We start from the raw sequence: 18,018 nt of genomic DNA, 5'->3' as shown, positions 1-18,018 counted from the left end.
ATTTGATAAGAGATCGAACCACCCAGTGTCAATGAAAGTGTGTATCCTTGAAGTCATACACACCTCATAACCTTCATGGTGTAAGTGCCTAATCAATAGGTCTTTTCATGATTAGTGGCTTTTCTTGAGAAAGCAATGTGCATGGCGAGTGTTTCCCATCCTAGAAAGGTACTCTTATAAAGATCTTAATTTCTATATTATAGTAAAACATCTTCAACTAGGCCTTAAGAAAAATAAAAAATAAAAAATCACAAACAAGCATGCAAATATGAGGAAATTATGTGTAATTTTTTTATAGATTTCTTCTGGGCTCAAGCTTAATTGGAAGGCCCATGGCAGGGTATGGCAATGGATGGCATGAGATCGGTTCATCGGGGATCATAATTGACCAATGGTAGTTTGTGATCAGATGATGAATGATCAATAACACTTCAATACATGCAAACTCATTGCCGGGACAGTGAGACCAGACCCGAGTTTACATGTGTGCATGTGTGTGTGAGAGTATGCATCTCGTTTATTTTAGTCCCACGGTCCTACCGGTAGAATTCCGGTGACCCACGACTTTCGGTTAGCGTTTGCGGTCTTCCTCGAGTCTGGTCATGTAGACCCGACCCGGATCGACCCAAATTTAGTGCCATAGCGACCGCATCGTCGCTGCGGTTCCATCGCCGTGTCTCATGTGTAAATCCAACGTGTCCATCAAAAGATGTAGGCCGAGTAATATTTGGATGGTTGATAATGATGTAGGACCCACCCGGTGCTTGTGCACATTCTCCTAAATGGGTGACATCACCCTACATTCCATCATTACCTATGGCTACCTAGCTTATTACTTATAGCCCTAGCTTAGCAATCTTACTATGGATTTTCTTTCTAAGACCATCATTAGATTCTCTACCCCATGTGCTATGATGGGTTCTCTTACCAAAAGTCATAATGACCTTACACCCTCATCATTCCACCTCTGCTACTCTTCCATATCTCTCTCTCTTCCTTCATTTTCTCTTCTCCTCCTTGCAAGATCACCCAAACATCCTACCTTGCTGAAAATTAAAGCCACATTTCTTCCATCTCCCTCCTCATCTAACCCTCCACTTTCCATCTTGACCCTTCATCCATGGTCCTTGAAGCCTAAGGATTTCAATGCATCAAGAACTTTGAAGATCCAAGCAAGGTGGGTGCTCTTAAATCTTCCTTCATCTCATCTTTAGAGACTTGTGGGACCCGTTAAGTGATGATGGAGGTCCCCCATATCTCCATGATTGAGGCCAATAGCCTATTTTCTTGCATGCATGATCCATGGATGGGAACATTCTCCATGGACCCCATCATGGTAATTTCTTTTGATGCATGTCATGTAGGGGTCATCTAGACCATAGATTTTGGTGGGAGAAGGCACTCCCACTATATGATTAATTCCTAGTACATGTATGGAGCTAGATCTAGTTTGTATGTGAATCAATACATGACATGTATTTGTTGTGATGAAGGGACGGCCTCAATAGTAGCGAAGACCCTCCCTTGTGGCTGGATTTTCCTTTCTTTTCCCTTAATCTATCCTTCATTTCTGATGTGTGTGGCCCACTTAGGGGCCCTAGAATATCCAGACCGTCCAAGCAAGTTGGATGCCCATGGCTATCCATTCCTTGGACGTTAACACCCTATTTGCTCCTATTTGGATGCATCCAATGGGTTTTGTGAAGGGGTTTTTGTCTGGAAGTTTATGTGGCCCACTGAGGTGGACCACAACACTAATCTTATGAGGTATTTCCCCCTTTAAATTAGTGGTTATGATTAGTTATTTCAAGACATACCATGCTGTCCAGAAAATTCTGGACTGTTTTGGATTGTTTTTAGCATAGTTTATGGACTGATTTGGAGGATGTTTTACCTCCACTATTTGATTATTTCTGTAGGTGTGGATCCCACCTAGAAGTATGACAAATTTCACCCTCATCCGTCCCTGTTTGATCACCTAAAAGGGTGGGCCAAGGAGGGTGGACGGTCCAGATTTTTCTGGACTGTCCAGCCACACTATTTGCTGGAAAATCACAAATATCAGCCTGATTTTGAAATGGTGGGCCACCTTTGTAGACCCCACCTTACTGTATACTTGTATAAGAAGGTTATCCTTGTATTTTTCCAAAATTTACATAGACCCGGGCCCACTCAAATGGGGTGCAAAAGTCAGGGACAGCAGCATTGCTGCAGCAAGAAAATAAAATTTTGGACCTTTCTGTCCATAAATTTTAGGAGTTAAATAAATTATTTTTACTATCTCAAAAATTTTAAATTTTTACAGGGAGGTTTCCCGCCCATGTTATGACCTACCTACAAAATTTCAGGGCTAAGGGATCCCATTTCGGCATCTAAAGGGGTGGACCAACATACTGGACTGCCAGAAATTTCTGTTGTGCAGTCCAGCAGCATAGTCCCAAAAAAACAAAATTTTAAAAATACTTTTTAAGAAGTTGGGCCATATTTCTAGGTCCCACCTTGTTGTAGACTTGATGAGGGACCTTAGGTCCAAATTTCAAAAATTTTGAAGGCTCAGAACCCACCCATTTGGATGGCCCAAATTTAAAACAGTTATTTCCAGCAACATTCCACCCTGGACACATTGTAACTCCTGAATTTATTAAAATACTTCCGTTTATCCAAAATTTATTAACATTTATAGATAGGTGGTACACCCATGGTGAGACCCACCTACAAAATTTTGGGACCAATGGACCCCTGTGTACACCGTGGCAAGGGCCGGACTGGCCCACCACGTTGGGACATCTAGGTCAATCTGATTTTCTGGACAGACTATTTTATTTAAATTAATTAAAATAATTAGAAATATCTAAAAATTATGAAATTTTTTAAGGTGTGGCCCACTCATGGAACTGTCTTCACTCTATAAATTTTTAGACCCAACAGACATTCGAGTTGACCGTGGTACGACTTGCAAATTTGGGTCAGTTTTGGGCCAAATACCCAGGCCCGTAGGACTACCCACCATCGGACACCCCTACCTTGGGCTGTTACTGGACCTGTATTCCAGCAGCATGGCCCACTCCTAGTGTATGTTGTGCATTCCCCTATCATCTGGTGGAACCCACAGTGATGTGTGTGGGTCATCAAAAAATAAATACTATAAATCAATTTATTTGCTAGACTCAAACAAACCCAGAAAGCAGGTGGGCTGGAAATTCAGCAATGGGCCCAATGTTGCCACCCCATAAATGTCTATTTTGGGGTAGTATGGCCCACTAGATTTAGGAAAGATTTAAGTCAGTTATCTTACAATTTTAATTTCATTTTTGGGCTTAATTAGTGCATGATTAAAGGCTCATTCCAATTGGATTCTTCTCGGGCTAGTCTTCTAGTTAATGGGTCTTATAGCCTTGGTTGGGCTGGAACTTTTAATAGGCCCGTTAGGCCCTTGGGTCCTATATTTACCTCGCCATTGTGATGGGTCTTATTGGCCAAATACTCAAGTAGTTGGGCCCATGCTTGCTTATTATAATAAATCCATACTTGGGTCGAGATGTGAGGCCCAACTTACTTGTGTTAAATATAAGGATTTCCCATATATTAGGAAAATGGGTTGTCCATTAGGCTCACCACAATGAGTTAACCCATAATCCTTATGGTTGGGCCTAAACATCACTTGAGGGCCCACTTCATGGCCTATGATTTAGGCTTGGGGTATGGCCTACTAGACTATACATTGCTTAGACTTTAGATCTCTTATCATATGCATAATGAGCTACCTTTTTGGGACCCAGTTGAGGTTGGATGTCCTCCTTGGTGGCCCTAAGGTAGGCCCACAGAGGCCTTTATAGGTGGTTAAAGGCCCACCTTGGGTTGGCTAGGACTGTCCCTCTTTAAGGCCATGGCTCTCTCTTAGCATGTGGGCCATCCCAAATTACTGGGCTCCCACTAGTGGATTTCTCTTCTTCTTGGAATACATGTCTACATGCCTAGACCTTGACCCTCCTTAGGATAGAGGATTCCATAATTTCCACAAGTAGCCCACTTACATTTCGTGACCCATATGCATCATCTGTATAAATTGATTGAATTGTGTGATGGTCATTGAGACATGGAGTTTCTCCCCTCAAGCACATTGTGTGCCTATGGCTAGTGCATGATTTGTGTGTGTAACTCCTGCATTGTCATCGCATTTCATAATGATACTGCCCTTACTTCATCAGGGCCTTGCATGCAAAGGGACGTTCGTGAATAGTCGTATGTGTGGACACCAGAAATATTTTTTGAGCATATCAGGTGCATAGGATACCCATGGATGAAATTTTTAAAACTTCCATGGTACCAAAGATTTGCTCCAACGCCTTGACCGAGTGGAATATATGAGTGCACGAGGGCCTTATATCGTTAAGCCACCGTAACTTCCACTGTCGTGTAGTCGGTTGGATAGGGATGTGGCCTTACTTACCTGGTGTGAGGAGGCATTACTAGGCTGAGTCCGACCAGCTCGTAAATGGGTCCGCTACCATCGGGCCTTAGTGATGATTGGTTGTCCACAGGCGGGTAGTGAGGTCTTTTTCGCTCATTTGACTGTGCGGGTTCTGTAGAGTGGCAGTCATTCAGTAGTGTGTTAGACCCTGTTGATTTCCTTATGATTGGAAATGTGCTTGATATGTGGTTTGGATATGAGTACTAGCATTACGTGCATCGCATTAGCATTGGTTGTGTAAGCCCCTTCATGCATTGCCTTGGTATGGCGTCCAGTACTCATTGCATGGTGTTCATGATAAGCCTTGGCAAGGCTAGTGATATTCTCATTGAGCATGTTCTTTCCTTGTACCTCCTGCTATTCTTTTGTGCACCATTGATACACACTTTCACCACCCTCTAAGCTTCTATAAGCTTATGCACGATTGATGCGTGCAGGTGATCCTAGACAGGCGTCGTAGAGGCAGAGCATGGAGTAGAGTTGAGCTTGAGAACTCCAGTGTTGCTGATTTCTCTCTCTTTTCCTATTATCTGATGTATGTCCTTTTGGGCCTGATGTAAACTTGTAAAAGTTCAAATTCTTAGTGGATTTTGTGATGTGTGCCCTTTATTATTCTCAGATATGCTTGATGTGATCTTGGGTATGCTCATATTGAAATGATTATACTATTATGGAAATCCTCTTTGTAGAATCCCAGGATCAGAACTTGCCTCAAGAGCCGAGAATGGGGCACTACAGAGGCTATTGCGGCTAGAATCGGCCATTGGGTTCCTTGTGAGTTCGGTTACCGAGTCTGGGGGGTGACAGGAGTTGGTATCAGAGCATAGCAAGTAATTCTGGGATGACTCAGGATAACATCGCATGTCTGTCAAGAACATAGGACAAGTAGTATTCTAAGATTCTTCCCTTCACTCTGTATTGAGCCTATAATTGTCCTGATTCCTTGCATCGTCATTATTTTGTAGACGATGCCACATGGTCAAGGCACCAGTGGCTGTTGTGCCGTGGTTGTGGTGCCCGTGGATGAGGCACCTGAGATACCCGTCCTACTCGAGCACATCCTGCTCCTTTGTTGAAGATTCGATTCTAGAGGTCCCGATCCAGCCTGTTCCTCCAATTGAGCTTATAGTGCCTGCTCCTCCAGTTACTCTGGTTCCCCCACTTATTCCCCCTCCTCAGTCAGCTGTTTCGATTTCGGAGGCTCCTGCTCCGCCGGCTGCACCCATGCCTCCGCCAGAGGCGAGTGCTGCCCTTGCCTTTCCGACAATACCTATAAGAGTCATGCATTTTCAGCAGCTGATGCAGCATGTGAAGCCAATGGCGTATGTCTCGCAGCAACTCAAGGTCCATGAGTTGAACTACCCCACCCATGATTTGGAGCTTGCAATAGTCGTCTTCGCACTAAAGGTGTGGAGGCATTATCTATATGGGGTTAGGTTCGAGCTCTTCTCAGATCATAAGAGCTTGAAGTATCTATTTTCGCAGTCCGAGTTGAACCTACGACAGAGGCGAAGGATGGAGTTGCTGAAAGACTATGACTTTGACCTTCAGTACCACCCGGGCAAGGCAAACGTGGTGACGGACGCGCTCAGCCGTCAACCATGAGGCCTGGTGGCACAGATGATGGTATGAGAGTGGCAGATGCTCGAGGATATTTCAGAGTATGACTTTGAGTTCAGCCTGCAGTCTTCCATTGTTCAACTTTCGAGCTTATCGATTCAACCCTCTTTGGTGGCTAGGGTGATCGAAGCTCAGCAGACGGACGAGTCACTTCAGGAGTACTGAGCAGAGGCCGCATCTATGGAGCAGTCAAATTGGCAAATTGGTTCCGATGGTGGATTGCGCTTTAAAGGCCGATTGTGTGTCCCAGATGTACCAAAGTTACGTCGTGATCTGATGACTGAGGCACACTGATCGAGACTTACTATTCACCCGAGCTCCACGAAGATGTATCGTGATATGAGGAGGCAGTACTTCTAGCAGGGGATGAAGCACCAGATTACGAGTTTTGTGGCCAAGTGTGAGCATGCCAGCGTGTCAAGGCCGATCATCAAAGACCCCCTGGTCCCTTCAGCCATTGAGCGTTCCTGAGTGGAAGTGGGAGCACGTATCGATGGACTTCATCGCAGGTTTGCCGAGGACTCAATGCTGTCATGATACCATCTGGGTTATCATTGACCGTCTAATGAAGTCGGCTAATTTCATTCCAGTGCGTGCTTCCTGGTCAATGGACCGGCTTGCAAAGGTGTTCATTGAGAAAATTGTGAGACTACACGGCGTTCCAGTTTCGATCATTCTAGACCGAGACTCCAGATTTACATCTCTATTTTGGAAGAGTTTCCAACAGGTACTGGGGCTCACTTTGCATCTCAGTACCGCTTATCATCCGCAGACGAATGGGTAGACCGAAAGGGTCAACCAAATCCTTGAGGATATGCTCAGGGCTTGTGCGATTGACTTTGTGGTAGTTGGGATGAGCATGTGCACCTCACTGAGTTCACGTACAACAATAGCTATCAGGAGACTACCAGCATGGCTCCTTTTGAGGCACTTTATGGTAGATCGTGCATATCTCGTAGTTGTTGGGCCGAGGTAAGAGAGCGTCATCTCTTAGGTCCCAGCTTGTGCAGCAGACATCAGAGGCTATTGATGTTATCAGGCAGAGGATGCACACAGCTCAGAGCCTGCAAAAGAGTTTTCTGATCGTCGACGTCGAACCCTCGAGTTTGCAGTCAAGGATATGGTGTATCTCAAGGTCTCGCCTAAGAAGGGCATGGTTCATTTTGGTGTAAAGGGCAAGATCGCGCCAAGATTTATTGGACCTTTTGAGATTACCGAGCGCGTAGGCGCTATGGCCTATAGGCTTGCCTTACCTCCCGAGTTGTCCGCGATCCACAATGTATTTCATGTTTCTATATTGCGGAAATGTGGGTCGGACACTATCCCTGTGATTGATTGGCAGCCACTTAAGGTCCATGAGGATGCTTCTTACATTGAGCAGCCGATTCGTATTCTTGATCGGAAGGAGCAGGTCCTCAGGACCAAGGTCATTCCCTTGGTGAAAGTGCAATGAGGTCATCATTCGGAGGCCGAGGCGTCTTGGGAATACAAGGCCGAGATCAGAGAGAGTTGTCCCCATTTATCGATGATTGATTGCTTGTATTTCTTGCATTACCTTCTCTTGTGCTTGATGATTGAGGTATACATATATGATGATGTTTATGCATTTTTATTGTTCCGATTTTATCAATTTCAAGGACGAAATATCTTTGTTGGTGGGGAGGATTGTGAGACCAGACCCGAGTTCGCATGTATGCATGTGTTTGTGAGAGTATACATCTTGTTTATTTTGGTCCCGCGGTCCTACCGGTCGAATTTTGGTGACCCATAACTTTCGGTTAGCGTTTGCGGTCTTTCTCGAGTCTGGTCACGTAGACCTGACCCGGATCAATCCAAATTTAGTGCCATAGCGACCGCATCGACGCTGCGACTCATGCGTAAATCCGACATGTCCATCAAAAGATGTAGGCCGAGCAATATTTGGACCGTTGATCATGATGTGGGATCCACCGGGTGCTTATGCACATTCTCCTAGATGGGTGACATCACCCTACATTCCATCATTACCTATGGGTACCTAGCCTATTACTCATAGCTCTAGCCTAGCAATCTCATTATGGATTTTCTTCCCAAGACCATCATTGGATTCTCTACCCCATGTGTTATGATAGGTTATCTTACCGAAAGTCATAATGACCTTACACCCTCATCAATCCACCTCTACTACTCTTCCATATCTCTCTCTTCCTTCATTTTCTCTTCTCCTCCTTGCAAGATCACCTAAACATCCTACCTTGTTAAAAATTCCAGCCACATTTCTTTCATCTCCCTTCTCATCTAACCCTCCACTTTCCATCTTGACCCTTCATCCATGGTCCTTGAAGCCTATGGATTTTAATGCATTAAGAACTTTGAAGATCCAAGCAAGGTGGGTGCTCTTAAATCTTCCTTCATCTCATCTTTAGAGACTTGTGGGACCCATCAAGTGATGATGGAGGTCCCCCATGTCTTTGTAACTCCCTGAAATTCGGGGGTCGAGCATAACTCAGCTCCCGAGTTCCAAAACATCACTTATGCAACATATTTAATGATGGATGTATGTTGACTGTATTAGTGCATAAAACATGGAATAGATTAAGCCCAAACATAGATATGATTCAGGGATAAGTGAATAAAGCAAGCGGAAGACTTATAGAAAAATATGTGTACAAGTGTAAATCCCTGAAGTACATATACAAACCAGGTTGTAAGAAAGTGTTACTTATCAAAATTATAAGTATCAAGTTATATCATTTAAATCTCCAAAAATAATCCCAGCATCCCGCGCATCAGACCAAGGCTCGCTAGAACCCGTCTGAAAACTACATATAAGAGAAGGCAACCTCATCATCATCCATCTCCCGCTCTGCCTCAGAAGTCGAATCAACATCTGCAACATCAGAACCTAAGACAGAGTCTAGTGGGTGTTTAACACCGCCCCAGAACGTGGGAGTGAGTGATCAACTCAGTGGAACAATAAGGCACTAGTTAACATGTTATCAGTTCAATCAAACAGTAATGATAAAGCAGAACAATTAAATAAATCCTAAGTACTCTTATTAATGCAAGGATGTATGCAAAATGATGCGTGCCCTCATGCGTACACCCTCAGTGTCTTTATCTTACGTTAGGCATGACACCACCTCAAAGTGCGCCACATCTACAAAGCACATGCAAATGCGGTGCATGGATATGATTACCAAGTTGTTATTAGTCCATTTCACACAACAGGATTGGGAAGCTAAGATACCTTCCTCATATCACCATCCAAACAGTGATCCATTCTAGGGTCGTCAGTCCTAGACATCTCAGACGATCATATATTTGAGGTCGTAGCAAAGGGCTCGTCACCAATCAATGCACGCCTTTCACACCTTTACTACCACAGTTCGGCTCATCACCTCCTTGCGGTATCCAGGTATGCTCGAGGTCACTACAAAGGGCTCGTCACCAATCAATGTAGGCCGACAGCACGAATATAGTGTCCCATACCACCATAATCGGCTCACGAATTTAGTTGCTCACTGGTCACTACGGGGAGGCTCGTCACCCCAGCGTAGGCCGACAGCTCGACCACGGTGTCCCATACCACCATGTCCGGCTCATGAATCTTAACGGATCAAGGTACCATGGTTATTAGGATTTCACTGGTAAGTTCGGTACCCTAGATTCAAGCAGTAGCGTTCATACAAGGTGAACATACAACGGACAATTGGGTTACTTGACGAACTCGACTAGCACGAGCGCACATTGAGTAGAACGACATGGAGTGCGCAAACACTCCGCGTGGCCAAACCACTGCCGCCAACTCTAATACGACCCGGGTTCGTCTAATACGTCCTACGTGGCGAAAGCAATCTCAACCACGAACATAGGGTCGATTACCGATTTCCTGGACTAATGCATAGTCCCAAACACATTACACTACTACAGATGCTCATATTGAATGTAAAACAGTAAAGGAACAACAACTCAAATCATGGTACATAGGCATTTGAAGAATATCAACTTAACATAAATGTAAGCATATGAAATGCTTGAATTTAAATAACATGGAATGTAACTTGCATAAAGGAAATCATGCACATCAATAGGAGTTGAGAATCACTTCTCAATGCCCGCAATTAGTGCAATAAGTTACACTTTAGATCATTCATGCACTTCTACAAACACTTAGCATACATGGAACAACATACATGACGTATATTGCAATACACACCTTTGGACAATTCCTTTTACCAAGGAGTCGTCATACACACATCTAGCATACATACATGACAAATAATCATGGCAAACACAAGTGCGTATTTTATACGTATACGGTACTTTATTAATACACATAGAATACACAAATCCCAATATAACGCATGCATATCAGGAAAGCAATGTAAACACAACATTTGGCATGTGAAATCTCATCCATAACAAGAACAAATCATTAACTGGCATTGAAAGCCTTGAAAACCATAACATATACACTTAAAGTCCACACCTTAAGTAAGGAAAGAAACACCGAACTGATTTAGACGAGTTGTCTTCGTCAACGGCGATAGAATACCCTAAAGGAAGAATAGAAATGAGATACAACAACACCAAGACTAATCTAAGCTCTAACACAGATTAGGGTTAGGTTAACTTACCCCAAGATGAACTCAGAACCGTTAGAACAACGATTCAAAGTGAAGGTTCAAAGATAAAGAAGAACAAGAAAGAATCCAAGATGATTCACCAACTTATCTCTCTCACTATCTCTCTCTTTTCCACTCTCTCTCCGAGCTAGGGTTAGAGAAAATTCGTATGGAAAAGAGGGCTAGGGTTTAAGGACTATAAATAGACCTAATATTGACGGAAATAACCCCAGGGCCAAGGTATACTTAAAGTATAACCAAAACCTGCCTCTTACGATCCAACGAAGCACTTCTGGTGGACCTATAACCACGAAAGGTCAGACTTAAGCTCATTGACCATGGATCTAGGTCAGGCTGAGTTTTCGTACCGACCGGCTCTTCAGATCAGCCGTGGCGGACCACACTCAATTCAACGGTCACAGAATCTCGATCAGGTCCACAAGCACTAGGATATGCCTGGGCCACCTTCCCTAATCAGAGGGCGAAATTGGGTCAGAATCCAACGGTTAGGTTGCTTAAAATCGTCGCGCAAGCGACACGACTCAGATTTCATAAAAACTTATTAAATTTCAACCGTTCTCACACTCTTCACTCCGAACTCAATCAAATCGACCCAGAACATCATCTGGACTTGATTTTCAAGGTGATGGTCAAGCCCAACCTAGTGACCGCAACAGCCTAAGATCATCGCTATCGGACTTTCGACGCGCGGTCCAAGTCCGATCCAGATCTTCCAAAAATTCTCCAGAACAACTGAATTTAGCGATGGATCTCAGATTTCAGAGTAACGTAGCGCTAACTAATCTACACGTTTTGAGCCATGCAGATACAATTTAAAGTGACTGATGTGAATTTCACAAGCAATCGAGTATAGCGCTAATTACCCCAAAACAACTACTTAAGGAAAGATTAGCACAAAATTTCCAAGGTCATTACAGTCTCCATGATTGAGGCCAATGGCCTATTTTCTTGCATGCATGATCCATGGATGGGGTCATTCTCCATGGACCCCATCATGGCAATTTCTTTTAATGCATGTCATGTAGGGGTCATCTAGACCATAGATTTTGGTGGGAGAAGGCACTCCCACTATATGATTAATTCCAAGTACATGCATGGAGCTAGATCTAGTTTGTATGTGAATCAATGCATGACATGTATTTGTTGTGATGAAGGGACGGCCTCAATAGTGGCGGAGACCCAAACTTGTGGCTGAATTTTTCTTTTTTTCCCTTAATCTATCCTTCATTTCTGATGTGTGTGGCCCACTTAGGGGCCCTAGAATATCTAGACCATCCAAGCAAGGTGGATGCCCATGGCTATCCATTCCTTAGACGTTAACACCCAATTTGCTCCTATTTGGATGCATGCAATGGGTTTTTTGAAGGGATTTTTATCTGGAAGTTTGTGGGGCCCACTGAGGTGGACCACAACACTAATCTTATGGGGTATTTCTCCCTTTAAATCAGTGGTTATGATTAGTTATTTCAAGACATACCTTGCTGTCCAGAAAAATTCTGGATTGTTTTTGGATTGTTTTTGGTATAGTCTATGGACTGATTTGGAGGATTTTTTACCTCCACTATTTAATTATTTCTGCAGGTGTGGATCCCACCTAGAAGTATGACCAATTTCACCCTCATTCGTCCCTGTTTGATCAACCAAAAGGGTGGGCCAAGGCGGGTGGACACTCCAGATTTTTCTGGACTGTCCAGCCACAGTGTGTGCTGGAAAATCACAAATATCAGCCTGATTTTGAAATGGTGGGCTACCTTTGTGGACCCTACCTTCCTGTATACTTGTATAGGAAGGTTTTCCTTGCATTTTTCTAAATTTACATAAACCTGGGCCCACTCAAATGCGGTGCAAAAGTCAGGGACAGCAGCATTGCTGCAGCAGGAAAATAAAAATCTGGACCTTGCTGTCCATAAATTGCAGGAGTTAAATAAAATATTTTTACTATCCCAAAAATTTTAAATTTTTACCAAGATGTGTCCCACCCACGATAGGACCTACCTACAAAATTTCAGGGCCAAAGGATCCCATTTGGGCATTCAAAGGGGTGGGCCAACATACTAAACTGCCATAAATTTCTGTTGTACAGTCCAGCAGCATAATCCCATAAAAACCAAATTTTAAAAATACTTTATAAGAAGGTGGGAGATATTTCTAGGTCCCACATTATTGTAAACTTGATGAGGGAACTTGGGTCCAAATTTTAAAAATTTTGAAGGCCCAGAACCCACCCATTTGGATGGCCTAAATTCAGAACAGATATTTCCTGCAACATTCCACCCTGGACACATTGTAACTCCTGAATTTATTAAAATACTTTTGAGTATCTAAAAATTATGAAAATTTACAGAGAGGTGGTACACCCATGGTGGGATCCACCTAAAAACTTTTGGGACTAATAGACTCCTTTTCACACTGTGACAAGGGCTGGACTTGCCTACCACATTGGGACGTCCAGGTCAGTCTGATTTTCTAGACAGACTGTTTTATTTAAATTAATTAAAATACTTAGGAATATCCAAAAATTCTGAAATTTTGTGGGAGTATGGGCCACCCATGCAAGTGTAACTCTATAAATTTTTAGACCCAACATTCAAGCTAACCGTGGTGCGGTATGCAAATTTGGGTAAGTTTTGGGCCAAATACCTGGGCCCGTAGGACTACCCACCATGGGATGCCCCTACCTTGGGCTATTGCTAGACCTGTATTCCAGCAGCATGGCCCACTCCTAGTATGTATTGTGTATTCCCCTCTCATCTGGTGGGACCCAAAGTGATGTGTGTAGGTCATCAAAAAATAAATACTATAAATCAATTTATTTGCTGGACTCCAACAAACCCAGAAAGCAGGTGGGCTGGAAATTCAGCAATGGGCCAAATGTTGCCGCCCTAGAAATGTCTGTTTTGGGGCAGTATGGCCCACTAGATTTGGGAAAGATTTAATTCAGTTATCTTACAATTTTAATTTTATTTTTGGGCTTAATTAGTGCATGATTAAAGGCCCATTCCAATTGGATTCTTCTCGAGCTAGTCTTAATGGGCCTTATAGCCTTAGTTGGGCTGGAACTTTTGATAGGCCTGTTGGCCCTTTGGGTCCTATATTTACCTCGCCATTGTGATGGGTCTTATGGGCCAAATGCTCAAGTAGTTGAGCCCTTGCTTGTCCATTATAATAAATCCATACTTGGGTCGAGATGTGAGGCACAACTTACTTGTGTTAAATATAAGGATTTCCCATATGTTAGGAAAATGGGTTGTCCATTGGGCCCACCACAATGAGTGAACCCATGATCCTTATGGTTGGGCCCAAACTTCACTTGAGGGCCCACTTCATGGCCTATGATTTGGGCTTGGGGTATGGCCCACTAGACTATACATTGCTCAGACTTTAGATCTCTTATCATATGCGTAGCGGGCTACCTTTTTGAGACCCAGTTGAGGTTAGATATCCTCCTTGGTGGCCCTAAGGTAGGCCTACAGAGGCCTTTATAGGTGGTTAAAGGCCCACCTTGGGTTGGCTAGGACTATCCCTCTTTAGGGTCATGGCTCTCTCTTAGCATGTGGGCCATCCCAAATTACTGGGCCCCCACTAGAGGATTTCTCTTCTTCTTAGAATACCTGTCTACGCGCATAGACTTTGACCCTCCTTAGGATGGAGACAGGTAGCCCACTTACATTTCGTGACGCATATGCATCATCTGTATGAATTGATTGCATTGTGTGGTCGTCATTGAGGGATGGAGTTTCTCCCCTTGTGCACATTGTGTGCCTGTGACTAGTGCATCATTTGTGTGTGTGACTCATGTCCATCGCATTTCATGATGATACCGCCCTTGCATCATCAGGGCCTTGCCTCCACAGGGACGTTTGTGGATGGTCGTATGTGTGGACACCGAAAATATTATTTGAGCATACCGGGTGCATAAGATGCCCATGGGTGAAATTTTCAAAACTTCTTTGGTACTAAGGATCTGCTCCAACGCCGTGACTGGGTGAAATATATGAGCGCATGAGGGCCTTATACTGTTAGGCCGAAACTCCCACTGTTGTGTAGTCGGTTGGATAGGGGTGTGGCCTTACTTGCCTGGTGTGAGGAGGCATCACTAGGCTATGTCCGACTAGCTCGTAAATGGGTCCGCTACCGTCGAGCTTTGCTGGTGATTAGTTGTCCACAGGCGGGTAGTGAGGTCTCTTATGCTCATTTGACTATGCGGGGTCTGTAGAGCGGCAGTCATTCAGTAATGTATTGGACCCCGGTGATTTCCTTATAATTGAAAATGTACTTAATATGTGGTTTGGATATGAGCACTAGCATTACTTGCATCGCATTAGCATTGGCTGTGTAAGCCCCTTCATGCATTGCCTTGGTATGGCGTCCAATACTCATTGCATGGTATTTATGATAAGCCTTGGTAAGGCTAGTGATATTCTTATTGAGCATGTTCTTTCCTTGTACCTCTTGCTATTCTTCTGTGCACTATTAACACACACTTTCACCACCCTCTAAGCTTCTATAAGCTTATGCACGATTGATGCGTGGAGGTGATCCTAGACAGGCATCGTAGAGGCAGAGCGTGGAGTAGAGTTGAGCTTGAGGACTCCAGTGTTGCTAATTTTTCTCTCTTTTCCTATTATCTGATATATGTCCTTTTGAGCTTGATATAAACTTGTAAAAGTTCAAATTCTTAGTGAATTTTGTGATGTGTGCCCTTTGTTATTCTCAGATATACTTGTTGTGATCTTGGGTATGCTCATATTGGAATGATTATACTATTATGAAAATCCTCCTTTTAGGATCCCAGGATCGGAACCTGCCTCAGGAGCCGAGAATTAGGTACTACGGAGGCTATTGCGGCCAGAACCGACCATCAGGTTCCTTGTGAGTCCGGTTACCGAGTCTGGGGCGTGACAGGGGCACATGCGCGCCCCGCCTCCAAAAGGAACATATGTGTATGGAGCAAATTTTTTTAAAGAATCATCAAAGTGAGACAGATCGAACTTCTCTGGATCATCAAAGAAGTTCTTGTCCATGTGAGTAGCACTTGCGACCCAAAATACCTATCACAAGTTCAATGAGATTATTTCAAAATATCTTAATTATGAATTCATCTTGTGTAAGTCGCCAGACAACCTTTTCCAAGAAGCATCACCCCATGGGGTCCACTTGAGTAGATGATTGGAGTTGAATGTAAGCTATTGATCATGTCCGTTTGGTCACTATTGACTTTAAACTAAACCAACGGATGGCAATCACCCTTTTGTCTAAAACTTTGGGTCATAATCCATCCCTAATACCACTTAACAGACGGACCATACATTCAATGTTTGCAAGTGGCCTCAAGGGGCAATTCATGCTAATGGAAAGTGAGTGAAAAAATGTGTTCTTTCAATAATACATAAACCTACAAATTGAATAAATGCGTGCATTTGTGTTGGGCATTCAATCCATCCATCAGATACGCCCCACCCCATTGATGATATGGCCAAAAAATTAGGCAGGTCGCTCATCAGGTGGTCCACACATGAACAAAATGATGGACCGCCCTAATGCTCAACACAATGTTACATGGTGGATGATCCCAAGGATGCATGGATCTGGATGCCCAGCGCAATAGGCCCGCTTGGAGAGGTCAAATTAGGCATAATAAAAGTGTGCTACCTCCCATCCTTTAGGGATATCAAATCCCCCAAAAGTTATATCTTTAACAGCTCTCCTGAAACCACCGGAGACTGGAGGACTGAGCCTCATGAGCTCTTGGGCTACTAGCCATGTATACTTCATCTTCTACATGTCTCCCCATGTAAGCTTTCCATCATCACTCCCTACCTTCTCCATCGGGATTTTCTTTTGCTCTATCAAATGTCACATCTTTAGTTTCATAAGTAATCAAGACCAATGATTGGGATGAGACGTGTCCACTGTCCTCCCAAATTTAGGCATGTTTATGGTGATTTGAACCATTCATTCATCGTAAGGCTACATAGATGGACCATAATTCAAAAACATGATGTTTGGAAAATCCTAGCCAAAGAAATGTCATACAGAACTGACAAGATTTATGTCATTTACATGATTTTTTGGGTCATGTGATCTTTAATCCATGACCCATTCATGGATGTCCTAGATTAATGAATGTTTCAAATCATCATACATCATAAGTCATGTGTGGGGCAGCCTATCATCAATCTTGATTGTCCATTCATTTAATGTCATGATCCGCAGGCCACAGTATAAAAATAGCACCCATCGGATAATGGAAACAATATTCTAATAGTACATGGACAATCAAGATTGAGGAGATAAGAAACCGCCCCAATAATCATCTTAAAACATTAATTCAATAGGCCCCAGCATCAGCAGCTTATGATTCCAAAGAAATATTTTGATCAGGTGATGTTAACCATTTGATAGCTCGTAAAAGTGGATTTTTGTAACAAAATAACTAAAGTTCAAAAAGTTCAGATTATCGCGAATATACAATTTAGACACTTCATTTCTTGTCACATATGTGATTAAAAATATTGGGGGCATAGCTAACATAGCTACAAGTGTGATGAACATTAGATTTTCCATGTATATGTTTGTTTTTATTTTGAAAGAAAGAACGAAATTTTTAAAGAAAATACCAAAAACAATTCAATTCCAAAAAACTCATTGACAAGATTTCAGCTGCCTTCCGTGCTGAAGTCTAGTGGTTTTGTTGAATGGGTGTTATAATTTTGTTATCATTTTTTACTTTTACTCTACTAACATGTTACATACCACCAATTTTTGTTGAAACCGTTATTTATAAGTATTATAGGTGTTTATGCTATGAATAAAAACCTACCAATGCCACTAGGTCTGATAACTATATAAAAAATTTGAGAAATGACCTGTTGTGCTAAGTGTATGAAGACCTTCCCATGCACCTAGTTGCATTTCAAATGGTTGCCCATCCGCATCACCTATCTATACTATCTACATATAGGACTTGTAACAATATACACAAGTTGAGAAATGATCTAGTGGACTAAGTGTATAGAGACCTTCCCATGCACTTAGTTGTATTTCAATCAAACTGGTTGCCATCCGCATCACTTATCTGTATTATATACAAATGGGACTCATACCTATATAAACAAGATGAGAAATGATCTAGTGGGCTAATTGTATGGAGACCTTTCCATGCGCCTATTTGTATAATTATTTTTCAAAAAACACTTATCCTTATATATATATATATATATATATATATATATATATATATATATATATATATATATATATATATGTCTAATAACTACATATTTAAGGTGATCAAGA

At 42.8% G+C, this 18,018-nt stretch overlaps 1 pseudogene; it reads right to left on the bottom strand.

Moving 5' to 3' along the window:
* Positions 1–292: 292 nt before the first annotated feature.
* Positions 293–18,018, bottom strand: part of LOC131224306 (taxadiene 5-alpha hydroxylase-like) — a 95,915-nt pseudogene continuing 78,189 nt past the window's right edge.

The sequence above is a fragment of the Magnolia sinica genome, chromosome 13 (genome assembly GCF_029962835.1).
Source record: "Magnolia sinica isolate HGM2019 chromosome 13, MsV1, whole genome shotgun sequence".
In the NCBI taxonomy this organism is placed as follows: Eukaryota; Viridiplantae; Streptophyta; class Magnoliopsida; order Magnoliales; family Magnoliaceae; genus Magnolia; species Magnolia sinica.
Note: the sequence above shows the minus strand (reverse complement) of the source record. Positions and strands in the feature narration are given on the sequence as shown.